Source organism: Eschrichtius robustus, chromosome 10 (genome assembly GCF_028021215.1).
Source record: "Eschrichtius robustus isolate mEscRob2 chromosome 10, mEscRob2.pri, whole genome shotgun sequence".
In the NCBI taxonomy this organism is placed as follows: domain Eukaryota; kingdom Metazoa; phylum Chordata; class Mammalia; order Artiodactyla; family Eschrichtiidae; genus Eschrichtius; species Eschrichtius robustus.
This window is the reverse complement of record NC_090833.1, coordinates 54,160,834-54,178,535: the sequence shown is the minus strand read 5'-3', so window position 1 is coordinate 54,178,535 and position 17,702 is coordinate 54,160,834. Positions and strand designations below refer to the sequence as shown.

The 17,702-nt window shown below is 35.8% G+C and overlaps 1 protein-coding gene and 1 non-coding gene across 6 annotated transcripts in view; one reads left to right on the top strand and one right to left on the bottom strand.

The window, feature by feature from the left end:
- RFX3 (regulatory factor X3) overlaps positions 1 to 17,702 on the top strand; it is a 297,517-nt gene that overhangs the window by 140,150 nt on the left and 139,665 nt on the right. The gene's annotated exons all lie outside the window — the stretch shown is intronic.
- LOC137771101 (U6 spliceosomal RNA) lies at positions 12,530 to 12,637 on the bottom strand. Its single transcript, XR_011075315.1, has one exon. It is a non-coding gene; the product is annotated as a U6 spliceosomal RNA (small nuclear RNA).

The window sequence follows — 17,702 nt, the reverse complement described above, 5'->3', positions numbered from 1 at the left end:
CAAGTAACTTATCCTCTGCAGCTATTTTACTCTTAAAACCAGCTGCTTCCATTTTCTTTACTAAGCAAGAACCTCTGGTCCTTCCTTGTATTGCTCTGGATTGTGAATTATGGAATCTCAGGCTCTAGGTCAGAATGGACACCAGCTTGGTCTGAGGCAGGATCAGTAATGGTGTCCTTCACCCTGGATGGCCTGTCACCCGGTGCAGTCACCATAGTGATTAGAGAAATGCCAGGTTTTTCAATAGAATTCAGGAACACCTCCAGTATTTTATTCAGTTCATAAAATATAATAATTTTGAACCAAGTTTGTTGCTGTGGTATGATATAAGACTTTAAAAGATTAAGGTGAGAACAATATATTAATATTCTAGCTAGCTTGACTAGAATTTGGCTCTCTAGTTAGAAGAGGCTTACACCATTCATTTAATGCAACTATTCCAAAGGACCTCCCAAAGTTGAACTGCAGAAAATTTTCTTTTTCAACAAATCACTTAGTTATAGACTTATTTTAGTTGATTCCATAATTTTGTTCTTAGAGATATATAATGTTTCCTATGAATATCGAATTTGCTTATCAAACTATCAATTTCAACATAAGTACTTTTTGTTTGTTTGGAAAGTTCAATTTGTCCTATAAAATTTTTCATATGAGTAGAAAGTAGAAAACTTTACAATAACTGGCACTTCTGTTTACATATAATTTGAACAAATTGAAACACAATTTAAACAGAGCACGTGCCCTCTTTGCCAAAGTAAATCAGAGGAATTCTTTACGTGGGCTAAAAATACATTGTCAGTATAATAGATCTCAATATATAGCTGAGCCTCTTTGACATCAGTATCTGAAAGAAAAGAAACGTTAAGGTCCAAATAAAAATTGTTATTTGTAGTCTTAGCTGGTCAAGGAAAGGAAGTCTTTCTAGAGGAAGTGATGTTTAAGCTAAGATTTAAAGAATAGAGATGACCAGTGAGGGAATAAACAGAAGTGTTTTCTGAGGGAAGTGTGTTTGTGAAGAGCTGGCGTGAACGTGGTGGGTTTGTGGAACTGAATCAGGGTTGAAATGAAATGGGTGGAGGAGAGGGTGGGAGAGCTGAGTGGTGAGAGGTGAGGTGGAGCGCTAGGTATCTACTGGTTGAGTAATATAAGCTATTTAGGTTTTCAATAATAACTCTCATTTTGAAGTCATCCACCATTCTGCTTTGTCAGAAACCCAGTTGCAACAATGTATCATAATGATAGTATGCCATCTATTGAGCACCTATTGTGTGCTGTTCCCTGTGCTTGATGCTTGGCTCATTATTTCTAAAGCTTATAACAACTCCGCAAGGTAGGTGGTATTATTACAGGTGAGGAAACAGAGGCTCAAAGAATTTAAATAACTTGCTTTGGATTACAGTTATTTGGCCTTGACAGCCTGTGCTTACATTTGAGAAGTATACTCTGAGATAGTAATTACAAAATGTATGTGTGTGGGATTGATGTTATATTTCTTTCGAGAGTGGGATATATTTGTATTGTCATTTAACAAATAATTATTTTTGAAAGTCTTCTTTCATGGGAACTGTAAATGCTGAGCAAGTAGGTACTCAGTTTGTATTGAAGGAATATACTAAATAGTACAATAGCTTGAGCTCTTCAGACTGAATCCTTGTGTGAGGAGGGGAAAGGACTTGCGTCTTGTCCACATCTCCTGCCCCTAACGGCAGCTCCTGAGATGCCTTTGTGGAACCTCTAGGGATATATGGTACACAAGTTGAGCATCATCTCCTCTCCTGGACTCTTTTATAGCCAGGTGAATTGTCCATTAAAGTTCTTCAAGCTCGATGCCTGTATTCAACCAGCATACCATAAGGTTAATTCCATGGAGCACTTAACATACCTTTTCTATCCACGAAAAATGATCGTTCTCCCCTTTCTTTTATCCAGGGCTGATTTTAGAAATAGACACACATTGAGTGGCTCTTTATTTTCTTTAAAAACTTGTGTTGATATCAGTCAAAGCCATTTCTGCTGAGATGCTGATGTTTCATTTTTCTTACAGCCCTTACAAACTGATAGACTTCCTACTGAGAGGAAATCGCAGCCACCCTCTTTGTCCTGGCTGCCTAGTAGCTCAGTGCTGAATCCTAAACCTGATGTTTAACTAATATACCTTCCTTCAGCCATGATATTTTTAGCTGAGAGTCAAACCCAAGATATCTGACTTCAGAACCTGAGCTCCTAAGCCCCACCTTACAGAAGTAAAGCAGTCAGATGAGTTATAACAAGATAAATGGTATAAGCCCACTGACATAGCAGTACTAAACATGGGCAGTCTCATGGTGAAGAACATGATACACTTTCTGTCAAGAAGGATTAATTTTAATTCTATGAATCAATCACAGAACGTTTTTGAAGATCCCACAAGCAAAGCTAGTGAAGCAGCTACATCCGGGGTATAAAGGGCTGCTTGAGCAAGATAACTAGCAAATAAAAAAACTGTAAACCTTGGGAATTCCCTGGTGGCGCAGTGGTTAAGAATCCGCCTGCTAATTCAGGGGACACAGGTTCGATCCCTGGTCCAGGAAGACCCCACACGCCGCCGAGCAACTAAGCCCGTGCGCCACAACTACTGAGCCTGTGCTCTAGAGCCCGGGAGCCACAACTACTGAGCCCATGTGCTGCAACTACTGCAGCCTGCGCGCCTAGAGCCCATGCTCCACAATAAGAGAAGCCACTGCAATGAGAAGCCCGCGCACCGCAACCAAGAGTAGCCCCTGCTCGCCGCAACTAGAGAAAGCCCGCATGCAGCAACAAAGAGCCAATGCAGCCAAAAATAAATAAATAAATTTATTTATTTTAAAAAAAAATTATAAACCGTGAACTTCCTAAAGCCCTCCCTAAACTCAGACCCTAAGTATGAACATCAGTAAATATAGTACCTAAAAAAAAAAAAAGAGGGGAAACATGATAAAATCAATGTAGTAAAATGTTATTTAGATAATCTGGAGAAAGGATAACTTGGGAATATTTTGTATGACTCCTGCAACGTTTCTAGCAGTCTGGAGTTATATAAAAAAATTTTGAAATGAATAACTTTACCGATCGGAGGTAAGTTTGGTAAGTGATAATTTAAGCTACTAATCATAATATTGTGTTCAATAGACATGGGCACTTACTATTTTATCTTTAAATAAATAAAACCTGAAAGTTTTCCTTATACATATGCTAAGCAAAAAGAGTTCTTCTAAAAAGTATCCTAAATTTAAACTACTCTTGTCTCATCTCAATGGATCAGTGTTTTAAAAGAGGAAAATCAGTTCTGAGCTTTTTGCCCAGTTCTCTCTATATTCCCCATCAACTCCCCAGTCTTGATGATTACCACCAAGAAAATAAATAAATAAATAAGCAAGCCTGAATAACACATAAAACGATCAATAAGAAACAAAATTGGTGATACTTTTAAGACTCTTTTAAAAACAGATGTGTATAATGAATTAGTGGTACAATTGAGCGTTGCTTTAAAAATCTGGTTGCTAGAAAATGCAAACAAAATTATTCTCAAGAAAGAAGACAAAAGTATCAGGAAGTAGGAATTAGGTACTAAACTCAAAAAACGATAATTAGCCAGTTGGCGGCTTTGATTTTTGTTTTATTTAGTAGCAGTATAGATATGGATAGTATGAAGGCCCAGACAGCCATTCCCATTCCAGCCTGTGAGGAAAACCAGATTCATCAAATCAATTGATTAGCAGCCTTTAAAAAAGTTAAACTCACCCAAATTTATATTACAATTGATATATTAATTATTGAATAGGGGAAGAGGTGGAATATAGTTTTTTAATTAAATAAAAAGGTGTAATTTTTCATCTTCTTGTAATATTTAAAGATTGTTTAAAAGATTATCTTTTATATCTGTAAGGTATAATTTTAATGGGTGATTAAAAGGTGGCCTCAATGGGCTTCCCTGGTGGCGCAGTGGTTGAGAATCTGCCTGCTAATGCAGGGGACACGGGTTCGAGCCCTGGTCTGGGAAGATCCCACATGCCGCGGAGCAACTGGGCCCGTGAGCCACAACTACTGAGCCTGCGCGTCTGCAGCCTGTGCTCTGCAACAAGAGAGTCCGCGATAGTGAGAGGCCCGCGCACCGCCATGAAGAGTGGCCCCCGCTTGCCACAACTGGAGAAAGCCCTCGCATAGAAACGAAGACCCAACACAGCCATAAATTAAAAAAAAAAAAAAAAAAAAAGTTACTTAAAAGGTGGCCTCAAAACTGAAAATTATAATATGCAGAGCTTTTTATTTTTGGTTTACAAGTTCGTCAAGCTGTTTCTCACAAATCTATACAGCTAACCAAAGCCATGATTTTGTTTTTCTCTGCCTACATTTACTAGTTGGTGTTTCTGGGTTATTAAGTATTGATAACTTTGGATTCTATTAAATCTGTGCTTCCTTATTATTAGCAATCTCAGCTTTTTAAAAATAGTAGGATTAAAGAAACCAAATAAGAAAAATTATACATTAGAAAAGAGAGCACTTGAAATGTAAGAAGAAAGGTGATTCTTAAATAAAAATGCTTATTAGTATAATAGGGATTAGAGAGGCACTGTCCCATTTGTAAATCTCAGAGTAACTTTGTAACTCATCACTAGCAGAAGTAAACTATAATACAGACTAACTTGAGGTTTTGTGGTTTTTTTGTAAATGGAACTATAAATGGAATAACTGAGCAAAATTATTTCTGAAGTTTTGGAAGAGTGATAGTAAGCAAGTTAATTTTACTTTGAATAAACGTAAACTTTAGTTCCCTGTAATAACTTTTTTCTGAGATTCTTATGAGACTGAGCAGACCATTGATTATAGTCCTGTTTATGACCCTTGGTAACATAATTATTCTATGCAAAGCCTTTTTTACCAATAACTTTTCTTTTTTGTTATTGTGCTGACTTTCAAGGCTTTGCTTTGACATTGAGGTTCACTAAGGTGTTTGTTGCCTGTGGTTCATTGATCTGGTAGATAGTTATACAGTTAAAACTCATGATTACTCTTAATTTTTTCCAGGGATTTCATAAATTGATTCAGAGAAATTGTTTCTTTAGTTTATTTCAATTAGATACTAAAAATAACAAAGCAAAAGAGCATCAGGGAACTCTGTCTAGGAAAAAAATATATGACCTAGAGAAGCTAGGGTAGTAAGCAAACCCCATACTCTTTTGTCAGTATAAAAATAGATTCCTGACTGTGTTAACTGATCTCAGTAGGCAATTTATTTCACAGGTGGAAAATGTTTTTGATGTTTGGGCTTAAATTATATTCATATCTATGTTTTGGTTCGTAATACTTTAGTATTGAAAGAATGCAGTTTTTGTTCTTCTGCTTCCTATGAAGCAGTAATATTGCCCAAAATATTGGGGATATGGACTAAAGGAACAGTGACTTGAATTTGATCTCAGGAGGTGTGAGTGAGTCGGAGTTCTAGGTCTGCCAAAATAAGCTACGTGGTATTGAGCTCATTTTAACCTCCCTGTCCTTTAGTCTCCATAACTGTATTACAGGCGGTCACTGGGCATTGATTGAACATCTGTTATGTGCTACTGGCATATAAAGAACTTTAAGGTTAGGTCAAAGAGACAGACAGGTGAACAGAAAATGACACAGAGAATGGTGATGCCTGAAGTATAATATAGAGAGCTATGCTATAGGAGCAAAAAACACATAATTTAGAGGTGAATCAGTTGATGGAAGTGGGCAATTGTGGGAAACTTCCTGAAGAAAAACTACTTTGAAGAAGTACCACCCAGTCTTAGTTTCCTTATCTTTGAAATAGATAATTCACCCAGAATTGTTGTTAGGATCAAATGAGAAAATCTTTGTAATGGGCTTTGTGAACTACAAAGCATTTTGCAGATACAAGGACAAATTACTGATACATATACCAGACACTGCTAGGAACTGGAGGTAGGAAAAGGATTGCAAAGAGCAGTGTTTCTCAAAGTGTGATATATGGATGTTTTCTTAGGAATCCACTCTATGTGTGTATGTGTTTATTTAGATGATCTTTATAATGAAACTATGAACATATTCTAGATTATCTTAATTAATGCATTAGAACTGAGACTGCCATTCAACTTCAGTGTGTTTTCATATGTGTTTAAAATAGCTTTGGTGCCAGGAGGTTGAACTGCTACAATTTTGGGGGCTAATGAGGAGGAATAGAGCCAGCCTTAATATGAACTTGATCAAGGCTAAATGATACCACAGATAGATTGGATGCAAGAGAAACTTCGTATAATAGTTGGCCCCACAGCTATCATTGTTTGCGCCTTGGTTTATGTTTGCATGTTTTAATAATATTTTATTGAACCCTGAAGGTCAGTAGTCATCATCCCGGGGAAGCATGATTGATTCCCCAAACCACTGTGAAATTAAGTCTTTCTGTTATGCACTCTCCTAGACCTGTGTACCTTTCCCTCACAGACCATTTCATTGCTGTGGTTTTAACTGATTTATGTGATCAGTGTCTTTCCGCAAAACTATATCGTAGGTTGATGATCCAGACACCATGTCTTCTTTTGTTTACATTATAGTACAACCTAATAGGTGTACATAATAGGTGCTCAATAATGTTGAATTAATGAGTGAACTAGGTAATACTGAAGTGCCTTCTAAATTAATAGTGATTGAAAATAGTTAATAACAGGTTTAGTGTTAAACGTGCACATGCACATACTCCATATTTTTAAACCCTATAATTTTTGAATAGTACAAATTATCACTCTCAGATGTCTCCAGAGCAGAACTTCTACAGCCTATATTTGTGCAAGATTTATTAGAGTAAGAAAAAGATACGTTAGAATATCTATTTATATTTTTTATTAAAAATGGGAAATATAGCAAAGATATAATTACTTATATATCACATGTATAAATGAGGCATACTGAAGGAAGAGGGGTTAATGGTAGCCCCCTCACTTTTGAAAAATGTTTTATTTATTTATTTTTATTTAATTTTTCTTGAAGTATAGTTGATGTGCAATATTATGCTATTTTCAGGTGTACAACATAGTGACTTGACATTTAAGTACATTACAAAATGATCACCATAATAAGTCTAGTAGCCATCTGTCACCATACAAAGTTATTATCATATTATACACTATACTCGCTAAGCTGTATGTTACATCCCCAATGCCTTATTTATTTTGTAACTGGAAGTTTGCCCCTCTTAATCTCCTTCACCTATTTCACCCATCTACCCACCCCCCCTTTTGCAACCACCATTTTTTCTCTGTATCTATGAGTCTGTTTCTGTTTTGTTTTGTTTGCTTGTTTGCTTTGTGTTTTATATTGATTTTATTCATTCATTCATATATTCAGGCCGTGCAGTGCACATGCGAGATCTTAGTTCCCTGATCAGGGACCAGGGATTGAACCCATGCCCCATGTAGTGGAAACACAAAGTTCCACTTAGCATAATACCCTATAGATAGATCCATGTTGTTGCAAATGTCAAGATTTCAATTCGTTTTATGGCTAATATACCATTTTATAAATAGATAGATAGATAGATAGATAGATAGATAGATAGATAGATACACACACATATACATATATACACACCACATCTTCTTTATCCACTCATTTATCAATGGACACTTAGGTTGCTTCCATATCTTGGCTACTGTAAATAATGCTGCAGTTAGCATAGGAGTTTTTGTTTTCTTCATATAAATGCCCAGAAGTAGAGGAACCTCCATACTATTTCCCATTGTGGCTGCACCGGTTTACATTCCCACCAACAGTGCACCACCATTCCTTTTCTCTACAGCCTCACCAACATTTGTCATTTGTTGTCTTTTTGATGATAGCCATTCTAACAGGCGTGAGGTGATATCTCATTGTGGTTTTGATTTGAATTTCCCTGATAATTAGTGATGTTGAGCATCCTTTCATGTTATTGGCCATCTGTATGCTTTCTTTAGAAAAATGTCTATTCAGATCCTCTGCTGATTTTTTTAATTGGATTTTCTTTTTGATATTGAGCTGTATGACTTCTTTATATATTTTAGATATTAACTTTTTATGGGATATATCATTTGAAAATATCTTCTCCCATTTAGTAGGTTGCCTTTTCATTTTGTTGATGGTTTCCTTCATTGTGCAAAACCTTTTTTGTTTGATATAGTCCCATTTGTTTAATTTTGCTTTTGTTGCTCTTGCCTGAAGAGGCAGATCCAAAAAAATGTTACAAAGACTGATGTCAAAGAGTTTACTGCCTGTATTTTCTTCTAGGAGTTTTATGGTTTCAGGTCTTACATTTAAATCTTTAATCCATTTTGAGCTTATTATTGTATATGGTGTGGGAAAATAGTCCAGTTTGATTCTTCTGCATGGTGCTGTCCGGTTTTTCGCAACACCATTTATTGAACAGACTATTCCTTCCTTATTGTGTATTCTTGGTTGCTCTTGTCAAGGATTAGGTGACCATATAAGCATGGATTTATTTCTGGGCTCTGTTCCATTGATCTATGTGTCTGTTTTTGTGCCAGTACCATACTATTTTGATTACTATAGATTTATAGTATAGATTTGAATCAGGGAGAATGATACCTCCAGCTTTGTTTTCTTTCTCAAGATTACTTTGGCTATTCGTGTTCTTTTGTGGTTCCATACAAAATTTAAGAATATTTGTTCCATTTCTATGAAAAATGGCATTGGTATTTTGATAGGGATTGCATTGAATCTCTAGATTGCTTTGGGTGGTATGGACATTTTAACAGTGTTAATTCTTCCATTTGGTTAGATGGTATATCCTTCCATTTCTTTGTGTCTTCTTTAGTTTCTCTCATCAGTGTCTTATAGATTCCAGAGTATAGGTCTTTCACCATCTTGGTTAAGTTTATTTTTAGAAATTTTATTCTTTTTGATGCAACTGTAAGTGGGATTGTTTTCTTTCTTTTTCTGAAAGATTATTGTTGATATATAGAAATGCAACAGATTTCTGTATATTAATTTTATATCCTGCAACTTTACTGAATACATCTATTAGTTCCAATAGTGTATTGGTGGAGTCTTTTGGGTTTTCTAGTTAAGTTTCTATATATAGTATCCATGGGAGGAGGCAAGCCCAGGATCTTCCTACTCCACCACCTTGTCCCCCTCTCACCGCCCCCTCACTTATTTTTTGCATTTTCTGCTTCCAGTAAGGTGGATTAATAGATTATGTAGTCTAGATTTAATTAAACTAACTTCATGATATGGAAAAGCAGCTTAAAATTTTTCTAACATATAGCCTACGGATTGAAGATAGCACTAATATTGCAAGGAGAATCAAGATGACAGAATGAGCACTCCTCTAATTCTTTGACAGTCACATAGAAAATGTCTGTTTAGACAGTCACTGTCTAAATGATAAGAAGTTAGCTTCACAAGTTCTACATACTGAGAATATTTTTGACATACAGATTTATGTCCATTATCTTCAGTGATGAACCTCTCACCTAAGTACATTTTATGACATTAGATTAAATAATGAAGTTGCATCAGTTAACAGGACATTTCATTATTTGATCTTTAGCTCTTTATAATTCCTACTTTTCTATATGTTTTGTAGAGTGTATACTTCTTAACATGTATGTAATTTGTAAGTAATTTTTTTAAGTAAGAGAGGAAAATGATTTAAAAAGTTTGCAAACTACTGAACTAATATGCTGCTTAATTACCATGCTATCACTTTCTATGAAGAAGGTGCTATTTACATACAATAAAATCCATTTAAGTGTACCGCTTGGGACTTCCCTGGCGGTCCAGTGGTTAAGACTTCACCTTCCAATGCAGAGGGTGCAGATTCGATCCCTGGTCAGGGAGCAGATCCCACATGCCTCATGGCCAAAAAACCAAAACATAAAGCGGAAGCAACATTGTAACAAATTTAATAAAGACTTTAAAAGTGGTCCACATCAAAAAAATCTTTAAAAAAAAAAAAAGTGTACCGTTTAATGAGTTTTGGCAAATGTGTATACTTGTATAAACACCATCACAATCAAAATATTGAACATTTTCATCACCCCAAATAATTTCTTCATGCCTCTTTGCTCTCAGTTCCTCCCCTCCCCCATTTCCAGCTCCAGGGAAATACTGATTTGCTATCATTTAGTTTGTTGTGTCTTTTCTAGAGTTTCAAATAAATAAAATCATGCAACATATAGTCTTTTGTGTTGGGCTTCTTTTACTCAACATAGTGATTTGGAGGTTCATCCATGATTTTATGTCTCTCAGTGGTTCATTCCTTTTCATTTGTGAATAACATTCCATTTTAACGATATATCAGAGTTTATTTATCCACTCACCTATTGTTGAACATTTGGCTTGTTTTCAGTTTTGAACATTCATATGTTAAGTCTTTGTGTGAACATATGTTTTTATTTTTCTTACATAAATACCTAGGGGTGGACTTGCTGGGTCATATGATATGTGCTCGTTTAACCTTGTAGCAACTGCCATACTACTTTCCAAAGTGGTTATATCATTTTATATTCCTACCAGCACTGTATGAGAGTTCTATTTGCTTGGCATCCTTACCGAACTTGGAATTATAAGTGGCTTTCATTTTAACCATGCTAGTGATTTATGTAGTGGTATTTCATTGTAGTTTTAGTTTGCATTTCTCTGATAACTAATGATGTTAAGCATCTTTTGTGCTTATTGGCCAACAGTATATATCTTAATAATTTAGTAACACTGATAGTTTAATTTTCTTCCGTTTATACTTTTACTTAAATCAGTAATTTGTGTCTATTTAAATAGATTCTTAAAATACACTTATATGAGTTCAAGTAATATTTTTAAATTTTATGTTAAAACCAAGGAGAATAAGAAAAGAGAAAATTTTTAAATGATAAATTAATTTAGGTCAGGTTTATGTTTTCAGTAAGAAATAAATAAAATTATACAATAAAAAGACAGGAGATCGGGCTTCCCTGGTGGCGCAGTGGTTGAGAATCTGCCTGCCAAATGCAGGGGACACGGGTTCGAGCCCTGGTCTGGCTGGGAAGATCCCACATGCCGCGGAGCGACTAGGCCCGTGCGCCACAACTACTGAGCCTGCGCGTCTGGAGCCTGTGCTCCGCAACAAGAGAGGCCGCGGTAGTGAGAGGCCCGTGCACCGCGATGACGAGCGGCCCCCACTTGCCGCAACTAAAGGAAGCCCTCGCACAGAAACGAAGACCCAACACAGCCATAAATAAATAAAATAAAATAAAATAAAATAAAAATCAATGAGCCACTTAATTAAAAAAAATTGTAAAAAAAAAAAAAAAAAGACAGGAGATCTTTTATTTAATTTAATTTTCTTTATTAATTTTTTTAACATCTTTATTGGAGTATAATTGCTTTACAATGTTGTGTTAGTTTCTGCTGTGTAACAAAGTGAATCAGCTGTACGTATACATATATCCCCATACCCCCTCCATCTTGCATCTCCCTCCCACCCTCCCTATGCCACCCCTCTAGGTGGGAGATCAGGGGGCTGATCTCCCCGTGCTATGCGGCTGCTTCCCACTAGCTATCTGTTTTACATTTGGCAGTGTATATATGTCAATGCCACTCTCTCACTCTGTCCCAGCTTACCCTTCCTCCTCCCCGTGTCCTCAAGTCCATTCTCTACATCTGCGTCTTTATTCCTGTCCTGCCCCTAGGTTCTTCAGAACCACTTTTTTTTTTAAGATTCCATATATATGTGTTAGCATAAGGTATTTGTTTTTCTCTTTCTGACTTACTTCACTCTGTATGACAGACACTAGGTCCTTCCACCTCACTACAAATAACTTAATTCTGTTTCTTTTTATGGCTGAGTAATATTCCATTGTATATATGTGCCACATCTTCTTTATCCACTTATCTGTCAATGGACACTTAGGTTGCTTCCACGTCCTGGCTATTGTAAATAGTTCTGCAATGAACATTGTGGTAAATGTCTCTTTTTGAATTATGGTTTTCTCAGGGTTTATGCCCAGCAGTGGGATTGCTGGGTCCTATGGTAGTTCTATTTTTAGTTTTTTAAGGAACCTCCATACTGTTCTCCATAGTGGCTGTATCAATTTACATTCCCACCAACAGTGCAAGAGGGATCCCTTTTCTCCACACCCTCTCCAGCATTTATTGTTTCTAGATTTTTTGATGATGGCCATTTTGATTGGTGTGAGGTGATACCTCATTGTAGTTTTGATTTGCATTTCTTTAGTGATGAGTGATGTTGAGCATCCTTTCATGTGTTTGTTGGCAATCTGTATATCTTCTTTGGAGAAATGTCTATTTAGATCTTCTGCCTATTTTTGGATTGGGTTGTTTGTTTGTTTTTTGATATTGAGCTGCACGAGCTGCTTGTATATTTTGGAGATTAATCCTTTGTCAGTTGCTTCGTTTGCAAATATTTTCTCCTATTCTGAGGGTTGTCTTTTTGTCTTGTTTATGGTTTCCTTTGCTGTGCAAAAGCTTTTAAGTTTCATTAGGTCCCATTTGTTTATTTTTGTTTTTGTTTCCATTTCTCAAAAATATGGGACGCTTCACGAATTTGCGTGTCATCCTTGTGTAGGGGCCATGCTAATCTTCTCCATATCATTCCAATTTTTAGTATATGTGCTGCCAAAGCGAGCACTTATTTAATTTTAGATATCATCTTGTCAGCTTGTATTAAGAAACATTAAGAAACATGAGAACCTATGAGTAAATGGTGTGCTAATTCTAATAAGTACGGTGTGGCTGCAGTGTGCTATGGACACAGCTAGACAAGATCAGTGAGCTACTGCGTGGTGAGGTCTTACTCACTGGGACTCAGAATCAAGGTAGAACGGCAGTCATGTGCAGTTCATCCTGACACAGGATTGACCATGAGAGTGTACTAATGTTACTCTGCGAGCACAGAAGAAACTGCCTTTCAATCTGACTGGGATTTAATGGCATTCAAAATGGAGGTGACAGTTTTGAAGAAAGATTAATAGTAATCTTAAATTTGCAGAACTTTCTATTTGGCCATAAGATTTCTTAACATTTAGGTAATATTTTAGTGACTCTCTGTAGAGAGCATGAATAAGTATTAGTCACTGAAGCTCATTGCTTGGATCATAGAGATTAATGGTTATAATACACATACTGCAAATATTGTGGATAATATATATGGGATAAATAATTTTTTTGTTTTAATTTTGTTCATGAACCTTGTATCATGACCATGATAAATTACATAATTGTTGTTAATGCTAATTCAAAGGCTGTGGAGCTGAAAGAGATCTTAAATGTCATATAGTCCCATGGTAACCTGTATTTTTAAAAAATTTAATTCATGATAAAATAAATGTAACATAAAATTTACCATCATAACCATCTTAAGGGTACAGTTCAATCATGTTAAGTAGATTCACATTGTTGTGCAACCAGCCTCAAGAACTCTTTTCATCTTGCAAAACTGAAACTCTATACCCATTAAGCAACAACTCCTCTTTTCCCCTGGTAACCTCTATTCTACTTTCTGTCTCTGTGAATTTACTACTCTAGGCACCTCATGTAAGTAGAATCATATACTATTTGCCTTTTTGTGGTTGGCTTATTTCACTTAGCATAATGTCCTCAAGGTTCATCTATGATGTAGCATGTGTCAGAATTCCTTCCTTTTTAAGGCTAATATTCCATTGTATGTATACACATTTTGTGGATCCATTCATCTGTTGAGACACTTGAGTTGCTTCCAGCTTTTGCCTGTTGTGAATAGTGCTGCTGTGAACGTGAGGATACAAGTGTTTCTCTGAGACCCTGCTTTCAATTCCTTTTGGGTATATACCCAGGAATGAAATTGCTGGGTCATATAGTATATTCTATTTTTAACTTTTTTGAGGAACTGCCATACTCTTTTCCACACCGGCTGCACCATTTTACTTTCCTACCAACAGTACACAAAGGTTCCAATTTCTCCACATCCTCATCAACGCTTGTCATCTTTTTCTTTTCAATAGTAGCCATTCTAATAAGTGGAAGGTGGTACCTGTAGTTTTAAAAGTCCGTTTCCTTTCTGTTTCTTTCTCTCCTCCTAGCCTTTCTCCTCCCCCTCCCTCTCCTTCTTTCCTCTTCACCTACTCCTCCCTCTCTTTCTCTCTCCTGTCTCCTCCTGATCTTCCCAGAACTGCTTTGAAGGAATGGGATTAAGAAACCTACGGCTTCACCTTTGCTCACTCCTTTTGTTACTGAAGTGGCGAGGAGAACAGAAAAGAGAAAACGTGGACCTATTTGACTTTTTTATTTTAAGGTTGAGGAAACTGAGGTCCAGAAAAATGAAGTGACTTGGCCACAGCCACACAAAACATTAAGACTAGAATTCCTAACTCTCTGTTTAATAGTTTCTGAAACTATATAGAGGTCAAAGAACTCTTAAGAGATCTTTATTAATTTTTTTCGGAGTAAGACTGTGAATTAGCTTTCTCAGGTTTATCTATTCTGTAGTGTAATATTTTCTAAAGTGTGGAATGTATATTCCATTGGGATGTGAAGTGATTTTAAATGGTCCAAGATGGACTTCAGGTGGTTATGGGAAAGAGATTTAAGAAAACATTGAATCACAGAGTGAGGAAATTACTCCTCCTTCCATTCTCTGTCACTTGAAGTAATAAACATGGTCAGTTTGGTGCAGCATATCTGTAATACCTCACAAATATTTGCTAATCTTCCCCCACTCCCATGTACACACTTAAAAAAAAAAGCAGGATTCAGACTCAGAGATAATAGGCAGCAATAGCTGGCTAGTATTAAATAACTGTTTTGATATCATTTATTTTTAGTGTATTGTAATAATGAAAGTTGGAAGGTATTAGTTTTCTAGTTCTTGTGTTATAAAAGTTTTTCAAGAAATTTTATAGTTGGGGAATTTGAAGAAACTGTTAAGTATATGAAAAGACAGGTGGTACAATGAAATGGCACGTATGTTGTCTTAGTGTAGGTAGTTAAAAAGCAAACTTGGATATGAAGATTTCAGTGCAAGTAGTTTATTCGGGGGATGATCCCAGGAAATGCCAATAGGTTATTGGGAAAGTGAGACAGGGAAGGGATTTTATCTAACAGAGATCATATTATTATACACGTTACAACTGTGGCTAATCGGAGATGGATCACGTTGGGGCAGTCTGGGAGCCAGTGTTATGCCACATCTCAGAGTTATTTCACCTGAGGGCAAAGGAAGCCTAGGGTATTTATATAGACTCCTGTCAGTCATTGGCCACTCACAGGTGGGGGTTAATTTCCTGACATTTCTGGCTGAAATGCAGGTGGGCAAAGAGGGTGCTAAGGGTCTGATAAATCTCTCAGATGCTGTAGTGTAAAGCTACACCAGTGTATGTTGAAGTGGTAAGGGTGAGTGTGTATGGCCATGGATTTTATAGCCATCTTTATAATTAGGCTCTAAAGTCTTGAAACTGAAAAGGAAACTTTTCTTGGTATTAAACATAGCCCTTCTAGTTGCTACTTACGTTTACCTTCTTAGATCCTTTTCTCAATGGGCAGAGTACTGAAGGTCTGTTTGTATAGTATTACTTTATCTAGTTGAATAAAGACTGTTATTAATTCCACCCCAGTAGTCTGTTCCCTACTAACCCACATTATTTTAGGCTTTCTTTGTTAAGTCATTTCCCAGTCATTTAGTAATTTATATTACTTGTTCCTGGACTTTCTCCAGCTTCTCTTCATCTTACTTAAGTTGATGAGCCTATTTTCCATAACTGCTTTTTCAAGATAATACGTTTATCGAAGTCTTATATAATTTACATTTCTGGCCACATGTAAAACTTCATAGTTTATTAGTAATTCATCATCATTTGAATGGTAATTTAAATTTTAGTTATACAGATTACTGAAATTATCCCCAAAGCCATAGCATATCTATATCAATTATTTGATAGTTATTATAATGTATTTTGGAGCCATGTAAGTGGAAACACTGATTTAATCCTAAGTACTTTGTGCTAATATAAAGTTAAAGTTAAACAATAGGAATTAACTGTGCTGCAAAAGAAATTGAATTGATTACATTATTTTGTAAGTATCTAAATTCATTTGCTTTATCTTCTTAACTCCATTGGCAGAAGAAAAAAAGTACTGTACTGCTGGCATTTTAAATAGAAACATCTGAAAAATGAAAGCCACTGTAGATTGTAAATAGGCAACTCTGATGTTTAGAGAACTAACCCTTGATAGCAACTAACAATGTCCCACTTCAGTGATATATATACAATAGCAAATAAATTGAATGACTTTACTTCTGATCAGTTTTTCCCTTAAGCAGAGTGAAATAATTCAGTAGTTACTTTGCTTCATTTAAAAAAGGATTTATTTTATGTTAATACACAATAATTTGAAGAATCTTTGTTTAATTATGTTCTTGGTCATCATTCCCACAGATGTTTTATGATGCTGTTGTGGCCACATATCATTATGAAAACTTAATAAACTACTGCTTCATTTTTATGGGGGAAACACCTACTCCTCCCCCTAAATTACACACACACACACACACACACACACACACACACACACAGAGGCATCTGTTCTCAGTTTGGAATTAATTACATTCTGTAATTGTGTTTTCATTATAGTCAAGAAATATTTTACATACATTTATTTTTTTGCCATTTAGTTTTTGGTGAGCTGCAATTTATTTACAGTGAAATACACGGATCTTAGGTGACACTATCAGTGTGCTGTGAGAAGTGATTTTATCCCTATACCCATACTTTGTTCAGGATATGGGATATTTTTGTCATGCCAGAAAGTTTTCTGTGCCTCTTCCCAGTCCATCTCTGCCCTCCTCTCCCCTCAGATCAATCCAATTGTGTCTTAGGCACTTATCATTTATAGATTATATATTATTAAGTTTTGTTTCATTTTTAAAAAGCCATGTACCTCACAGAAGAATTTGAAGTTAAAGAGTTAACAATTTATTGAATACTGTTTTGAACTATTGATTAGGTAAGGACTGAATATTGATGTTATGATTCTATAAAGCTCCAAGATAGATCACATGCTAGTCCCCAAAACAAGCCTCAGTAAATATAAGAAAATTGAAATCATATCAAGCATCTTTTCTGACCACAATGCTGTGGGACTAGAAATCAACTACAAGAGAAAAACTGCAAAAAAACACAAACAGGTGGAGGCTAAACAGTATGTACTGAACAACCAATGGATCACTGAAGAAATCAAAGAGGAAATTAAAAAATACCTGGAAACAATGAAAATGAAAACACAATGATCCAAAACCTATGGGATGCACCAAAACAGTACTAAGAGCAGTACTATCGTTTATAGCGATACAAGCTTACCTCAAGAAACAAGAAAAATCTCAAGTAAATAACCTAACCTTACACCTAAAGAAGCTAGAAAAATAAGAACAAACAAAACCCAAAGTTAGTACAAAGGAAAGAAACCATGATCAAAGCAGAATTAAATGAAACAGAGACTAAAAATCAATAGAAAAGATCAATGAAACTAAGACCTGGTTCTTTAAAAAGATACACAAAAGTGATTAACCTTTAGCTAGACTTATTAAGAAAAAAAGAATTATTTAACATAGTTTTGGAAGTTTTAGCCACAGCAATCAGAAAAGAAAAAGAAATAAAAGGAATCCAAATTGGAAAAGAAGAAGTAAAGCTGTCACTGTTTGCAAATGACATGATACTATACAT